Consider the following 18,276-nt stretch of genomic DNA (forward strand, 5'->3'; position numbering starts at 1 on the left):
AGAAGACGACCCCCTAGCAACAGAGGGCGCAAGCACAGAGTACACCCAGAGATACCATGGACACGGAAGAAAAAGAGTATAAAAAGACTGTGGGAAGGGGGGAACGGTGTGAGCCATTGGCGGAGCGCTGACTCCCCGGCTGCACCCAGCGCTGTTTGCCTGCCATTGCTTGCTGTAATCAATAAATTTCTGATTGACTCTTGAAAGGCTGAACAAATTATTCGCCTCAATTTATAACAGTGCTGCCAGATCTCTGCAGGAAAAGGACTCTGGGGGCCACCACCTGCCACTGTCCTCTCCTCCCTGGCGTATGTGGAATTGTGCTGGGAGCCTTGCTGCAGCAGGAGATGGCTCCACTGACTGGGCATTGCCTGTGCAGACGAGAGACCCAGATGGACAGGCTGCTGTGTGCCTGACTCCAACCCTTCTAAACTGGGATTTCTGCTCAGGCAGCCCTTCCCACCAGACATAAATTCATCTCTAAGAGCTACCCTTTAAAAATGCTGTCCTGGTTATCTGATGTTTACTTGGTTTGTAATAGTGCTCCTCAATATAGTCTGTAACTAGAAATGGAGCAATTCTGATATACGCAATGCTTTTAAAAACATATTATTCTGTTTATTCCCAGAATCAATGAAAATTGCATTACACAAAATCAATTTACCTAAACAAGCTCAAAGGACAGGACCTTGCAGGTGGATTAAAATCCTCTCTGTGTTTCAAAATTCAAAGGGACAGGATGATGTTTCATAGACTAAAAACCCATGCAAATTGTTTTCTGCATTTGTTATGAACAGTTTCCAGGTATTCCCCAGAAACTCCGGCAGGACCTTCCTAGTTCCCATGACAACACTGAAACAACTACTAACTCTAGCTGAGCACCGATATTGAAATGTTAATTAACTAATTGCTCTGTTTGTTTTCTCTAATCCCCGATCGACTTCTGTCCATCACCATCACCTAAAGAAAATTAGACTAGAGTAGGCTGGGAAGCAGGGAGATGGAAAAGACAGAGAGCCCTCGTGCTGCCACCAGGGAAGGAGTGGGGACAGCTGTTGTTCTGGATTTCAGCAACAGACTCTGAAGGCCACACCTCCTTGCTCTCTGGCCACTGGTGTGCCACAAGGAAAGAAGAAGGGACAGCTGCTGCTCCGGACTTCAGTGACAGACTCTGCACGCCTCCTTCCTTTCGGCCACCTGGGAAAGCTACAACAGCGGGGGCGAGCTCCGTGTCGAGCCCCCTGCCCAGTTGATCTTTTTAATAAAGAGCTGAACATTAATAAAGACATTAGCCCTGTTCATTTCACATTGTTGATTCTTAGCTAAGAAATCCTGAAAGGGGCAATCTGACTCATGGTGTTTAATCGGCTTTTGGGTCTGTGCAGCTCACAGGCAACAAAAAGCTGCAGGAAGAGGGAACTTGAAAGGGGAAAAGGAAAACACATTCCCAAAAATTTTTGAAGCTACTCAAGTGAAAATCCATCACATGTACTCACATGCCAGCAGATCAGTTTTATCCAGGCAGAGCACACTGTGTTGGATATTCATTATTGATTTTGTGACAAATCAGATGTATTTTCACCTGCAGGTATAAATACATCACTGAAGATTTCATTTCTCAAAAAAAGCATAGAGTGCATGAGGATCTTAAATTTAAGTTGGATTTATTTTTTTCAGCAAGCCTTTGTGCATCTAATTATCAATGTGATCCTATTTGATCAAGAAGGCAGCACCTTTAGAAGCTATCACTGCCAGCATCTGATCTCATAGCAGAGAGCTCACTTTTTATGTTATTCTTACATTCTCCAAACACATTCTATGTATTGAATCCCTCAGGAAGGCCTCACTGCTTTTCAATTCAGCCTATGGTGAGCAGTCAGTAAACTGGTCATATTACAGCAGACTACGCTTGGGATAGTTTTAACACAGAAAGGAATGGATGTGAGAGTTCCTTGTCATTGTGCCACCAGAAGGAAACATCTACATTACTGTCAGTTCATTACACATAATTTTTAGCAAGTGACACTGATGCTGCCTCACAAAGTGAGCAAAAGTCTGTCTCAGCAGTGTTGGGAGGGATTTCATGGGGAATCAGCTCATGGGGTACAGCAGGAGGCTCTGGAGCCTGTGCTCTTCCAGCACTCCTAAGCATATCTGAGCAGCAAGTGTTTGCAGACTAAAGTAGGACACACAGATTTAAATTGCTCTGAATTGTACATAAAGCCAAAGTCCACTTGCATGCACCAAATGAAATAAGTTATTTAAAACTAATATTGTCCCTTTTTGTGTGGCCAGGAAGGGAATAAAAGAAGGGAATCACAGCAGGGGAGTGCCTGCCATGTTGTGTACAAGAGTATTCGATATCCAAGACAGACTTTTACCACAGAGTTTTGACATGTTTGGTATCTGAGGATAGGAAGAAGCTGGAGTAGACGCTTGGTTCCATTAGCAGCACAATCACTGTAACTTACTCACCCAAAGGCAGCTGGCTGGTTTCCCCATTTGAGGGAGAAATTTGTCTTGGTGTCATGCAAACAAGGACTTTTCTGAGCTGATTGTTTGAAGGTATTGCCCTCAGCTTTGTGGTTAGTCAAGCCTCCCAGTTGTAATATTTTAATTTTATTTCAAGTGAAAATATTTATGCATTTTTCACTGGTTGCATAAACCTCACTTACATTGCCTTAACAGGACCTAAACCACACCTCTGACCAATACTTTCTGTATTAATTCACAAGGTGGAATCTACCTCTTCGAATTTTCCATCAGCAAGACAAATCCAGGAGAAAAATGTATCAAGTGAGATGACACACTCTTTTATTATTCTAGCTTTCATTTGCTGAGGAGAGGGAATTACTCACCATCTACAACTTTGGAATACTCTTGGTAATAAATGTTGCATGGCAGAGACAGACACATCTCCACAGTCACAGAAGACTAAGGCATGATCAAAACTTAGTAATCCACCTGATTGTGACATTTCCAGGAAACATTATTTGCACCATCCTTATTTGCTGTGGACATAAAGGTATTAAAAGGATAGAGCAGCTTTTGCATAATGGTTTTTGGAAGTTTAATCTGTGAAAGATAAATTGTCAGTTAAAAAAATGCTCAAGGAAGAGAAAGGTCAAACTTAATTTTACAATTCTTATTCAAGTAGCAAATCCTTTTGCTGTGGAATAATTTATACACACATGAGCAGAGATATGGAGTGTTAGAGATCTGAACTCCCAGCTTTCCACTTAAATACTCAAATAGGGAACAACTTTTTACTTGTTCAATCAGCTTGTAACCTACTTATATATTAGACATACAGAGTCTGTATTTGAAGCGTTATGCAGGTGTTTAATTCATTTTAGAATCTCACAAGTAAAGCTACATAGGCTGTTATTATAGTGGGAATAGAACAAGAGAAGAGAGCTCATAACCCAAATTGTTTAAATTACAGGTTCCTTCAAAGTTGCTTCACTGTAGCTATAGTGGTGTAAAGAATGTAGAAGAGACAAAACTTGGAGATGGAGGTAACATCTCTTAGACCATATAATACAATTCTAGAAGTTAGACCAGTCCTTCCTCAAGTCTGAAATAAGTTCAGTAAAGCCATTTAACTGCTTTGCAGCAGGAACTTCATGTCTTGCCAATTTTCCTCACATTGGATAAAATTAAAAAACAAGTTTAAAAATGTGAAGTTAGTTAGTTCTTTATAAACTTGTGCTTATTTCTATTCTGTTTTTCCTGGTTTATGTGAATGTTTTCTACTTTAAATAAGTTTGGTTATCTAATTTATGTTTTGAAGTGAAACTTCAGGCTACATTCAAAGCCTCTTTATTTTTTTATGTAGCCCAGAATCCTGCCTGACCTGGAATAGTGGCACAGAGAGAATCAATGGCTATAAGAGTCACATTTTGGTCTGAAAGAATATGAAACAATATGAATCAGCCCCTTTGCACTTTTAAAATATTCAAAGCTGTAACTTCAAAGGGGATTTTAGGATTTTAAACTTTAGTTTAAGGCCACATCAATAATGTCTACTTTTCTGGATAATGGGTGGGAAAATTTTTTGAATGATAAGTACTTTTTTTTTCCTTTGTCAAAATAAGATGTTAATTTTAAAAAGCTGAAAGGACAGAAACATACGTAGATTTTAAATACAATGTTATTAAGTGCAAGCTGAAGCTGCTGTTGCGCACATTCAGGAACTGATAAGCTCACAACAGTACAATCAAAAGTGGAGAATATTGGCAGAAATCCCATTGCTATCAAATTCAGTGATTATTAATACACTCAGAGTGAGGATCAGGGCTTGGCTCGATGTACAAAATCCAGCATCTATCCTTATGTGGCTTCCACCTGCTGCCACTGCCACGTGGTGCCTCATAAACCCCACTTGAAACAGACAGGACCTTTTAGCATTTTCATTGCTTTGGTTTTGTTTTGTAGTTGCAAACATGATTTGCAAAGGGAATAAAAATCTAGAAGAGATTTAAGGATTTCAGACAAAATTCTACAAGGCCTTTGGTAGCATGATGCAAGGGCAAATTCAGAGTGAGAAAATCAGTTTGTTTTTAAATTCTTAACTGTTCTTATCCAAAAGACAGACAGTGGTTGCTGAAGCTGTATTACCAGGATGAGATAAAGCCATTCAGGTTGTTAACACAGAGAGGGCAGGGGAGCAATTTTCTGGCTTATGCAGTTAATCAATAGGAGATTCCCACTTCCTCTGGAGGGGAAGGGGAACAGTGCTTAAATGACAGTGATTCATAAAGCAGCTTGAAAACATTATAATGCTACAAAAAAGACATTTGAGAATGGAAGTAAATGAAGAGGAGAGATAGAGATAATTTATACCATGGGCTCAGGAATACAAGGATAGTGAGGAAGTTGTCAAGGCCAAAAATGTGCCAAAAATGGAGGCCAAATCATAGAGACAATCCACACTGCTGACACAGCAAAACCAATGCTTAGCACAGAGATTAGGTTATGATTAATGGGCATATGGAAGTGCTTGCCCTAAACTCTTACCCCAATTCCTTTGAAATAGTCCCAGAAAAAGGAAGATCACAGAAGATCATGCACGCCAGATCTGTTTCACTGGACATATCAGGCACAGTAATTTCTGTCAGCAGGTCATTGTTTGAGAAGCAGTTCACAGTAGAATATGGGTTTAGGCATGGGGCCTCTGGTTTGTTATCCCCTTTCCCAAGAGCCTGGTAGACAAGGATATTAAAATAATAAAGTGCCTATAAGGGTAGTGGTGGAATGAGACACCAGTCTCTACCTGGCTCTGCAAAATGATGAGATGGCACCAGTGAAGCATGGGTTGACACACCTGCTGACACCACATTTAGCTGGAAACTGAAAACAAGATTACTGGCACTGAGTAGGAGCGGATATCAGAGTCACGGAGGACTTGCAAAAATACAGAGATGGGGATCAGGCTGAACAAAAAGATTATTTAGAGTCCTAGAAGATGCCATCTCCAGCAGAAAATTGCACTGAACACATCTGTGATGAGAATGTGTCACTGTAACATGCAATTTTGTCTCAAAAGACCTTTTCTTCAGGTCCCTGAGGCTGCCAGCCCCAAAGGACATGCACTGGAGATAACAGAAGCTGCACAATGAAAGGCAGAAATAGTGACTACCCAAAGTGAGGAAAGAGCAGTCAAGCAGGTTATTGCCCAGTGAAACAGAGTTACACAATACTTATGTCAGAAAGGAGACCATCAAGTACGAAACCCAGTGGAAGCCACCAAGAGCATTTATTTTGCACTGCTTATTATTTTGTTTATCTGACTAGATATAAGTGGGGAATATTTGCTGTCATGTGTTTTTGAGAAGATTGATGAATAAAAGTGAATTTTAATTGGTAATTCCAAGGCAGTGGGAGTTTGGCTGCTGAATACAACAGACAGGTTGGAAGCACTTTGTATCAGAGAGTGTCTTTGCTGTCACACAACATCTCTATCCTTGCTCCCTTTTTTCTGCCTGTTTTCTCTGCAGGAACTCAACTTCCTCAAAAGCAAAACCTCCGCTTGATTCTGGGAAAATTTCCTCTAGGGCCCACAAACAAACCAGCTGGACAGTTTCCAGAGAAGGAGCCAGGAAGCAAAGCTGGTGGAAAGTATCATGGAAGGCAGTGTGTCTGTCCCTACAACCCTCAGCACAGGAGGGTGGTTTGCAGCAGCCCTCAGCTCCCAGGAGACAGAGGGGCTCCTTCTAAAGGCAGGAAGGACAAGGCCACACTGAGTTTCTGTTCCTCAACCTCCCAGCTGGGTAGTACTGGTCTCTCATGTTGTTTTTAATTTTAACTTTGATGAAAAACCTATATTTTTTGGTTGCTAACAGCATCCTCAGGACAAGATTAGCAGAAACTGAACATTAGAAACCATATTTCCCAAATTCTATGTTGTAATCACATACTGCTGTGCAGACCCTAGTTCTACTTTCCCACACGAGCCCCTTGTTGCACATTTCACCCTGTGGCTGTGAGGAAGCTTCTTGATTTTAAACAGCCTGAACAGCTCACACACATCTGCTGGACAGAAGGGCATAAAACTGAAGTGTGTTTGAGAAGAAAATCTGAGTAAGACAAAACATTTTCTTTAAAGCTACTAATTGATTTTTGTAGCTTTGTTAGAAAGTTCTTGTCCCTGTTAATTGCACATAAAAGTCTGTTTTATTGCTAGAAAATCTCTTCTATCATAGAAAACTCTCAAGCTTGGGAGGAGAAAAAGAAATATTATATTAATGGGAAAAGGAGAATGATTTTGTTAGTCTTGATGCACTTTTAAAGAATTTGAATTAAGCTACTGATTCTCTATCTGATTTTCTGCAGTGCTGTATAATCTGGTAAGTGTGTGCTCAATTTATCTGTTTCTGCATGTGTGCTGGATAATCCATAGCCATGTATATAAAAATAACGTGGCACAAAAATAACTGCGTAAAATTCTTACTGACATTTAGATAAAATCATTTAACCTGAAAGTTATGTGTTAATTGTTTCTTATCATAGCAAGTATCTAGGTTTTCTAGACTCCACTGAAAATCTGATCAGTGAATAAATATAAATGCAACTATAAATACAACATAGTTGTTTCCTGATGTTTCTGTCTTGAAATTCTGTATTCTGGAGACATTTTTAGCTATGACAATTTTATATTTATATGCCTATTTTATATTTATATGCCTATTTTATAGGCAAAGAGTGTGGTTTTTTGATATCTCTAGGCTCAGTTTAACTGAATCCTAAAAAAAATCAGATACATCTTCATTACCTGCAGACCTCGTGGTGCTTCATAAAGAAATCACAAGAATTTAAAGCCAAATAAATAGTCTTAATTTATATTCTTCCCCCCAAACAGATCACAGCAGAAGAGTGATATAATGTGGGATTCTCAGTTCATAGTTGTAAATGGGATATTTTTGCATTTTCATGGTTTTAATGATTAAAGAAAATGGGGTAGATGGGAATTGTCAGCCTTGAAAAAGTAGGCACACTGGGATTTAGCTGTACTGTTGTCCCACATGCCCTGCACTGTACTATTCTGTTGTCCAATATAAAAGTGTTGGAAATCCAATGCACTTAAAGGATATCTGATATGACTTGTAAGCAGCCTGTTATCTCTGTGCTTTATAGTCCAGACAGCATGAAAAGCAGAGAAGAGAAATTCTGGATAAAAACTATTTTATAAGTAGTAGCATACACTAAAAGCACTTGCAACAGTTGATGGTGTAGTACTTGTGGTACTTGTAGTAGCAAAAGTAGTCACCACTTTGGAAAATTAGAGACAAGCACCTAAAATCAAAGTTAGGAATCCTTTTAAGGCTGGATTTATAATGTCTGAAATGGTGTATGACAGATCCATCCTTTCACATGCTGTAGAATTCCCTGTTGGCAGCAAACCAACTCTGTGAGGGTCATTGCACACCAAGGCAATCCTAGAAAGAGACATGGACAGGTAAAGAGAAATAACAAAGTCAGGGATAGTGTCAAAAATGTCAAATTCAGGATCATTTAAGAAATAACTTCACAAAAACCCTCCCAAATCTTTCATAAATGATGGGTTTGAGCCACAATATGCCTGAACACCACAACTCCTCTCTTGACCATACACATAGAGGACTTAAAGGATCCTTCACTGAGTTGAATTACAGCTCACATCAAATACTAAAGGCAAAGTTTTCAAGCAGATTTGGCTTTCTGCAAGGGTCCATCTAAAATAACAGGAATTGCCATGTTGCTATGTTTCCATTCTCTCTTCCATGCAATTGTCAGTCAAGTGATTGCTTTATGTAAAAAATTATAATCATTATAATCAAATATAATTTAAAACTTATGCTAGGTGGGATGATGTTGCATCAGAACCACTCTCAAAGTTGCAATTAAATCTTCTGTCAGTGTTTTTCTTATGAAGTCTGGTGTTCATTGGGTTTTTCATTTATTCATGAATGTTTATCCAAAATTCAGATGCACTTGTGCATAAATATAATTAAAACATGTTTATTTTATATTGAAGAATATGAAGGTAATTAGTAATGTAATGAGTTGAAGGTCAGAGCAATCACGGGTATTTTTACTTAGTTTGTAAATAACCGTAAATATCTTTGCACATGTACAATCTCCTTGCAGCTTTGGCATGCTGGCTTTAAAAAAAATGCCATAATTCCTTGTTTTCAATTTGCACCCTCCCTTCAGATGTTTATGAATATTGACACAATCCCCATTTTGTGCAATCAATAGCTGGAACTACACAAATACATTTTTTTAATGTTAAGGAGCATGGGACATTTGAAGTCATGCCTAATACTCCTTTCTGTATATTAATGGAGTGATTGGATAGGGACACGTGGTCTGAGGGGAACTGACAGAGTTATTCCTCTGCAGTTGTAGTCCAGTTCATGCCTCTTTGATAATTACCTGGACTAGGACTGTACCAGGCTGTGAGCAACCTGATCTAGCCAGCTCTGCTCTGACTACGTGACCTCCAGAGGGCTAACCTGAATTTTTCTGGTATTTTATGGTGCTATTCTATCACACCTGATATCATCAAGAAACCCCTTGTTCTAGAAGGAAAGTTGCTAATCATTAACATGCAGCTCTGGTACTGTGAATTTCTCAGTGCCCATATGGCCTCCCATGTTAGCACCAGCAAAAGGACAGATGTTTTTGTTATCACAGCTGGAAGCTGAGTTGCTCAATGAACAACAAAGAGCAAATAATTAGACAACAATCCTTAATGTGTAATACAAATCAAGCAGGAAATAAGTAAAAATTGTTTGGAATCTCAGTACCATGGGATGTTTTTCATGCAGTCTAGGAGAGTAAATGCTACAGAAACATCCCCGTAAGGTGTGCAAGCAGTGCAGGAATCAGAGGCCCTGCTACCTGAGGTTTTGGCCAGATGCAGCCTTAAAGAGAGGCATGTTGCTCTTAGGCAGGATCTACCAAGGAGAGAGGAAAATAGATTTGCTCTTGAGAGTTAACTCAGTTCTGGTAAGCCATGCATTCCATTTGCCAGCAGGAATATAGTGTTCTGTGATACCACAAAAATGTGTAAAAAGTAAAGTGTGCTCTTAAAAATTGCACAAAGCTGATGCTTGAAAGGTGAGAGTCCCTCCATCTGTGTGTGATGGTGGAGCCATCAGGCTCTGTGACACCTACTCCACAGCCAGAGGGAATGGACAGAGCTCTGTCACATCCAAGGGAGTGACCTTTGCATTGTGCAGAGCTCTGAATTCACATACCCAGGAATCCTGCTGCTCCTGTTTCTATGCACACACTTTACCAAGTGGTCTAAGTTTGGTCTGGGGCTCCACTTGGGAGCTGCAGTCATAATTTTTGTGTGCTGGTAATGAAATCCACTTTCCTGCTTCTCTTTCACAGCCACTGATGATCTGAACCTCAAGCATGGCACAAGCCTTTCATTCCTGACAGGACCCCCCTCATGCCCAGGCAATAAACTGCTGGAGGACCTCATGCCCGCTCTGAGACTGGGGTGCTCCAGGTGATACTGCAGAAAACAACTCCCACCTTTCCTACTTTGGAAACTGCACACATGGCTTATTCTAGTGAACACAACTGTTGTGTTGCCCTGAGCAACTTTATTAATAGGTATGTGATATTCAGTAATTAGGTAGGTAAAATTAATGCTGAATGGAAAGGTCTGAGGTTTGGTGTTTTCTTATTAAAAAAGTGATTTTTGCCAGACATGGCCTCTGAAAAAATCTGTAATTCCAGTGATTAAGAAAGACTGACTTCAGAAAGTGGGAACTTGACCACAGAGAGATTTGGGTAAGATTTCTAAAACAAAGTGATGCAGCATTTATGCTCCACTGCTTTCTGAGTATCTAAATGTCTTTTGCAAATGGAACTAAACTACATTGGAACATTAATTTCTGAAAGGCATCATGGTGTGATAAGTTAGAGAAGACTCTTTGTTCATCAAGACAGAAAGGAGAAGCCTTGTGTAGATAACAGAAAATCAAAGGAGAAGCCTTGTGTAAGATAACAGAGAGCCAAAGGAGAAGCCTTGTGTAGATGACAGAAAATCAAAGGAAGAAGCCTTGTGTAAGATAACAGAGAGCCAAAGGAGAAGCCTTGTGTAGATAACAGAAAACTGCCAGACAGAAACTAGCTAGTATGTTGATTACTTAAGCTGGTTGTGTAATTAGAACTTAGGTGCATATAACATATAACCTTATATGGAAAAGACCATTACAGGGCCGTGGACTTTCACCAAGGAAGAAGAGAGGAGCCTCCCTCAAACGACCACCAGAGAGTAGAAGACGACCCCCTTGCAACAGAGGGCTCAAGCGCAGAGTACACCCAGAGATACAGCAGACACGGAAGGAAGAGAGTATAAAAAGACTGTGGGAAGGGGGAAACGGGGTGAGCTGTTTGCGGAGCGGGGACTCCCCGGCTGCACCCAGCGCTGTTTGCTTGCCATCGCTTGCTGTAATCAATAAATTTCTGATTGACTCTTGAAAGGCTGAACAAATTATTCGCCTCTATTTATAACAATGGGAATGACAAATTTCTTTCATTTTCAGAGAGAAATGAAAGAGAAAACAATTTCTATTTCTGCTCCTTGTTTTTCTCTTGTGGAATGTGTTTGGAGAATTGTTTACCTAGAGCGAATGCTTGGTTGGATCATGGTGGATTGTTTGGGCCTGATGGCCAATCAGATCCACCTGTGTCTGGACTCTGGCATTGTTGGTAGTTAGATATGATAGTTAGAGAAAGTAGCATGTAGTTTTTAGTATCCTCTTTTATATAGTATATTAATGTATTATAGCATAATTATAATAAAGAAATCATTCCGCCTTCTGAACTGGAGTAAGACATCATCATTCTTCCCATTGGGTTCACTGACATCTACAACAGAAGTGTATCTGGCTTTCTGTTTTGCCAGTCTTTGCAGCTCTTACTTCTAATTTCTCTATGTGCTGTTCAGATTTCCTGATTCAGCAAAGGACATGACACTGGTTTTATGCCTCAAATTCAAATGAATAAGTGGAAGTTAGGTGTTCAGGAATTATGGATGATGTGCATTCAAAATTGGAAAAATTGGCCTGATGTCATAGGAACCAGCTAGATTTGACGACTGGCGATGAGCTGTGATCTGTTTATGTAACTCAAATGGAATGGAATTATGCCAATAACTCAAAATAGAAAACTTTTAAACTGCATATTTTTTTACTAACAAAAAACTGATATAGATAAGAATCCACAAAAGTGATTAAAAAAACCAGATTAGGAGACTCATCCTGCTTAATTTTTTTTCCTAAACTGTTTGTAGGCTGAGAGGTTTTTCCCATGCTAAAGCAAGTGATAGGAATTTTGAATTCTTTTGTTGCTAACCTCTAAATGGTAAATGTCCTTTAGTTTTGTTAATTTGTTTCAGCAGCTCCCATGAGACCACTCTGATTACCACAAGCATGTTTTTATACTGATTGATTCAGAGACAATAGACAGAAAAGGTATAAAACCGTATAGTTCATAATAGAAAAGTAACTTTGTTGTAATTAAGGACAACCCTTCTCTCACTTAGCAATAAACTATTTTTTGGATTTTGTCAGTAATTGGCAAAAAAACAAGTAAACAAAATCTACACATTTTTCACTTAAGTTTCATGTCTCATCTGTTCTAGAATACCTCTAGCTGTATTTTTTTGATGTGGTGATAATGAACAGCTTTCGGGTGCTGGGAAGCAGAAGGAAAAAAACCTAAACCATTTATCAGAGAAAATCTTGTGCTTATTTAAGGAACAGAAATGTAGCAATGCCTCAATCTTAATTTCAAGTTCAGTTTAGTTCCCAAAATATATAGCTTCCTCTCAGGCACTTCTTATTTTTTCCTTATTCCCTGAAATAATTGCAGTCACCCACTGCCATTTTAGCCCCCTGTGCACTAAGTATTTTCTGCTTTCTACTCCTTTTTCTTTTAGTCTATGTATATTTTTCCTTCACCTCTTTCATCAGTGTCATGCTCAGGCTGGAGTCATCAGTGTCATGCTCAGGCTCTAAGTAGGTCTTCAGAAGTGTCTTATCAATAAACTCGAAATCCCTTCCAATTTCATTAATGGACACAAGTGTCAAATATTAATTTTCCTATTATATTTCTTTCTGATATTTCAAATAATCAAAAATGCAATGCAATTAATCTAGTTCTTTCAGTTTTTAAAGCAGAAAAATTGTAATAAATAATTCATGCTGAATTCCTTTAAAAATGTCTTTTTTTTTGTCTTTTTTTTTTTAATGGTTCATGTCAGGGAGCAGAGATAAAGCAGTGAGCTAATCTATAGAAAATACAACACTGGAGGATGCAGCAGCACAAGTGTAATACAATGATCCTGAATGTTTCCTATTACCTTTCAGAATATGTGGATTAATTTAGACCAGCAATTAAGACAATAGATCAAAACTCCCTATTTAGATAGTGGCTGTAAGATGATTATGGAGGGTTTCTACTGACTCATATAAGTGTTTGCTGAGAGCTAACATTTGCCAAAACAGCCAGATTCTAGGATTCACTTACTTGCCAGGGTTCCTGGAGATCCCAGTGCAGATCCAAATGGTACTGAAATCTGTATCCCATTGTGTCACATGTCACAATTTTCTGTAAAGCAAATAATGAAGGATTCACAAGAATCTTTGATATAACTGAATAGAAAAATACCAGTATGGATCTTGAAATCCTCTGTTTGGGAAATAAGAGTTTGTGTCATAATTCTAAGAAGCAATATCTGACATCTTCTCCAATTTCTGATTCATCTCCTTTGATATTAGTATTAAATATTTTTGCTAATAAAAGAATGCATTTGAATATAAGAAAGCATGGGAAAACAGGGAAAAGGTCAGGCAGGAGAGGGCAAAGAAGCCTTTAGTACTTGCAGAAAAAGGAAAAAAAAGAGAAAATATAACACAAGTAGACTTAAACTTTGAAAGAAAACTGGGTTTTACAACATATTTTACTAATTCTCTCAGCATTAGCTTTCTAGCAAATACCATGGACCTGAACTATCAGATAAGAAGAAACAGTCTGAGCAGTCTTTACTGCTCCTTACACGCCTTTGGCACAACAGGTCAGGATGGGAGGAAACGGCCACTGGAACAATGTCTGGAGAAGCTGCAATGAAAAATGGGGGTCATTAGAGAAGATTTAAGGGATTTGTGCTGTTACTTAAGAACCTTAAGAATTACTTTGTTATTAGAAACTGATGCATGATTCTTATTTTGTTTCTACAGTGTAAAGTGATTTGCTGCAATAAAGCATTTCAATCTGCAGCACTGATTTATGAAAACCAGCTTGACTATCCTGACTTTCTTCCCAAATATACATGAAAAAAATATTTATACAGAGATATATTAATTTTCCAAGTGTACTCACTCTGATTTTCCCCTCTGAGATATTTAAAAAAATACCCTCTTATTTTTCCAAAAGACAGCAGTGAATGCAGAAAGGTGTTGATAATATTTTGCAAGACTTTATCTGAATTCAGAGACTACTGCTGAGTATTTAGGAGAAATCACTAACAAGAAGGTTTATTCCATTCTGGAGTATTTTCTGTTTAGAAAAAGTGATTCCCAGGAGATGAGGTGACAGCTGTCCTGTAGCAGCATTACTTTCAGCAGGTTTTATGGACAGATGTTCTTGCAGCTTCTACTTTCTCTCCCTATGAAGTGTTTGCTCCCTCACCTGCTGCAAGGGAGAGAGAATGGAGTGATAAATGGCATAAATATACCCAGAGTTAAACCAGGGTTCTCCCTGAAGGCTGTGGAAAAGTTCCACTTTTTCCACAGGGAAAAAGTCTAAGTATATGTTACGATGTCCTCTGCCCTGTGCTGGTGCATGATGCTCAATGAATAAGGGGAATTTCCTCAGTCAGATACATAAAAATAGTGTGTTGCACCTAAGCAAGGAGAACATGATTTTTTGAAAAATGGGGCTCTTACACTGTATTATGTGTAAGACTTCTCCCCATCGCTGTTCATCCATCCAGAAAAGATGGTGCCTCTTTCCTCTTCAAATGTGAAATATATAATATATATTTGGAAATGGAAAGGATACCTTAGGGTACACGCTAATGTACTTCCTTCAATTACCTTTTATGATTATGACCTTTATTCCAACAATAATTTAATGTTTTAATTAAATTTGCTACCATTTTCATTGCTGCAAGATGTCTTTCATCTCTCTCTACTGTAATTTAATTAAGTGGTTTTCAATCAACATCAGCAATATTTTTGGGGTATTTTAACAAGAATCAGGGAAATCTCAACTAGTTTCTAGTTGAGGAAAATGTAGGAAATTCTAGGAAATTTCTAGGAAGTGTAGGAAATTCTAGGAAATTTCTAGGAAAATGTATCACCTTGGTAATAAAATGTAGCTGAAAAGGGAAATCAGAACACCTAGCTCTGAGGAAATTTTGACAGTGTCTGATAAGATGGACTACATGGTTTTTTAAATTACAGTCACAATGCCAGGGCTGAAACCAAACCTCACAGCAGCTGGTTTCAGTTTATGTCTATATATTGGGCACAAGAAGAGATCTATCTAGTCTGGGGCTGTAGATGTGTTGAGGCTTGATGGTGGTCAAAACCACCTGAAAGTAGCTAAAGTAAAGAACTGTAGCAGTTTGCAGTGGTAAGATGAAAGATGAAGGTTTTCTGAAGCAAGGCAGGGAACACAAGTGCCAAATGAAAATGAGAAGTTTCTATGGGAGGGAAGGTGTAAAGCAGGAAAGCAACGGTACATGTGGTGACAGGAGAATATCTGGGCTGCAGTGAAAATGAGCAGAACACAGTCAGAATCTCTGTTCTGATAAAGTCTGAGGAGATGCCAAGAAATATAACCTGGATTTTGAGAAAATAGAAGGAGCTGTGTAACGCTGTGAGCCCTCTATAATGTCAAGTAATTTCTTTTCCCTGCATTCTTCTAAACTTTATGTAGAATGAAGGTACCTTCTAGCATGGATCTCTCATGTCCCTCTTTCTTGGAAGGTGGTGAGTAAATTTTATCAGTTGCATCAATGTAGCCTGAGTTGGCACAACAGTGATGTGGGATGTGAACCTCAGGTGTGACCTGATACAAATTGCCCTAGCTGGGTAATGAGAAAGAGGGCTGGAAATTACTGAGTTCAGTTCTACCCTCTGCACACCAAAAGCAATCAGGAATATACTCAAGCAGTCATTACTTGTGGAATGTTCTCTATTCATTGTGTGGTCACTGCTTTCAGTGCAATTATTATTATTTCCATCCATAACCTGGTAATGAATAAAGAGGATTCATTGCTGTTGTGCTTTAACAGTTTCAACTGTGCTCAAAATTCTTTCCTGTCTCTTGGCAGACAGGGAATGTTATGCTTTGCAATGGGTTTGAGATGCATCCATATTTGTTAGCAAATGATCTTCACTTACACTGCTTCTCGATTTTAAAGTGTATTTAGCTCTCAGCCTGAGACTCCTTTGGTTAAGAACATCAGTGATTTATCAAGTGTCTACAACTTGGGCTGCTCATCTTGCCCAGTTTCATGAGGTACAAGTGCTGCTTTTGACAGAACAGCATGACATTTCTCTGAACAAACTCAAACAGTGGTTTGCCTGGCCATGTGCATATTTTGATTCTTTTTTGTGCCAACAATGGAAAATATTTTTGTCTTAATGGTAGGCTTTATTTTTTATTTCTGCTGCCTTTAGTTATGAAATTCTACAGAGAACCATTTACATGAGACAAACTTGATTCTGTCACTGTAGGATGGGTCACTGGCTTCTGCATTAAAAGCCCAGTTTAGCAAAATCATCACTATTTATCAAAAAAAAAAAAACAAATCTAAACAGAACAAAAAAAATCATAAGCCAGACTTCTGCTAGAATGCTGATTACTAAAAACCAGCCTTGGTGGTTTTATTTTTTGTTGATGTGTGATTAAGAAGATGAGTAAAAATGTCTCAATATGTTTAAATTAAGGGCCTTATATTTCATATATTTCCACACCTCAGTTTTTCCATATCTGAAATGGTCACAATGATGGGGTTGGGATGGTTTAGATTATTCCATTGCCTGGCTGCTAAAATTATCTGAATATCTGCTTTTGGGAGCTCAGAGATGACTACAGGTTGTGAGAACATCTGGGCAGATCTCTCACAGCTGAAATGGAATCTCTTACTTTCTCTTAAACTCGTACCATGCATACAAAGGTTCCTGTCTGAAATTAAGGCAAAAGTAGAAACACTTTAACACCCCAAACTCTTTCAAGCATGAAGGTGTCAATAAATTGTTGATTCTGAATTATAAAATGAAGGAAAGCACTTCATCAACTTAAGAAGTACCTCAGAAATCCAAAAAAGGTGGAAAAGTAAATGCATATTGTTACTAAATTCTGAGCCATAAAGTGACCCTGGAAAAATGAGGTTTACAAAATGCATGAGATCCACTTTAGCAGTATACAGATGGTACAGAGGTGCATCCCCAGGAAGAAAATAATCTGCTTAACTTGCAATTCTAAAATGTACATGGTGGTTTTATCATGTACTGGAAAATAACCTGCAGGTAAAAAAAGGGGTTTTGGAACTGCATTAATAGTAAAAAATTGTAAACGCACAGTATCTCTGTCCCTCCAGATATCTTTACTTGAAATGAAAATGTCAGGAGTGTCAGGAGCTGACTGTAGGATAGTGGCACCTCAGGTTGGTGTTTCCACCACTGGCTCACCTCCTCCCTGACTGTTCCACTGAATTTAAGAAAAGCTCAGGTACGATGGAGCTCAAGGTTTCATTGAGGAGCACCTGGGAGTCAGTTCCTGTGTTAGGGTGGTTTGTGCACACAGAAGGGCTGTATATATCCTTGTGGCAGGGTTCCCTGGAGAATAATGAGTATGAGGGGATCAATGACTTGCAGACCATTTTCAGAGTTGGTTAACACCATTTTCAAACTATGTCTTAGTAACAGACAGATATATTAGAATATTAGAAGGAAGGCACAGCAAAGGAAGTGATGTGCACAAACTTTTTTTCACTTATTGTAGAGCTCAGGCAGAAATTTTTATCATCTTATTGAAGTCGTGTAGGACAAATGAAATCACTGTATTTTAAGGGAATTATTTGTCTCTGCCTCTTGGTGTGGTGTTGCCCCTTTTGAAGAAATTTATCTTAAATATACATTATTTTCTTTATGTTCAAACTTGCTGTTAAGGCATATGCTTGTATCCCAGACACTCTAAATTAAACATTCCTGTGCTGATGCACAAGCATCATTACTCCCAGAAGAGCAGAGAAGTTTTAACTACTTAAAATATCACAGCAATCATGATCCACAGATACAGGAGATCACAAAACCTTCCCATTTTTAACATGAAGTCTCATTATTCATATACAATCAGCAAACTGGGTCAATGTTGCATTTATCCAGCCAAGTTCTTGTCAAAGGGTGGGAAGGAAATTTGGAAAGGCTGAACTTGGGGCTCAGGAATCTGCTCCCAGCCTGCCTTCTGCTCTAAGTCAAGATTTAACACCAGACAGCCACTGGTTACCCTTCAAAATGAAGGTCAAGCTAATTAGTTGAGAGGATCTATATAAGTATTTTATAACAACCAAATTAATACTAAATGAGTTAGCAATTATTCATATTATTACTGAACAATTAAAAATTATAGGGCCATTATTTCAAGTCTTGGCCCAGTTTAGAGCTACCTATCCCATACCAGGAGGTGTGCTGCTGAGCTAAAAATACATTTCATCATTGGAAGCAATGAATCTTGTGAGGAGTGGTATTTAAACCA

The sequence above is a fragment of the Vidua macroura genome, chromosome 4 (assembly GCF_024509145.1).
Source record: "Vidua macroura isolate BioBank_ID:100142 chromosome 4, ASM2450914v1, whole genome shotgun sequence".
Lineage (NCBI taxonomy): Eukaryota > Metazoa > Chordata > Aves > Passeriformes > Viduidae > Vidua > Vidua macroura.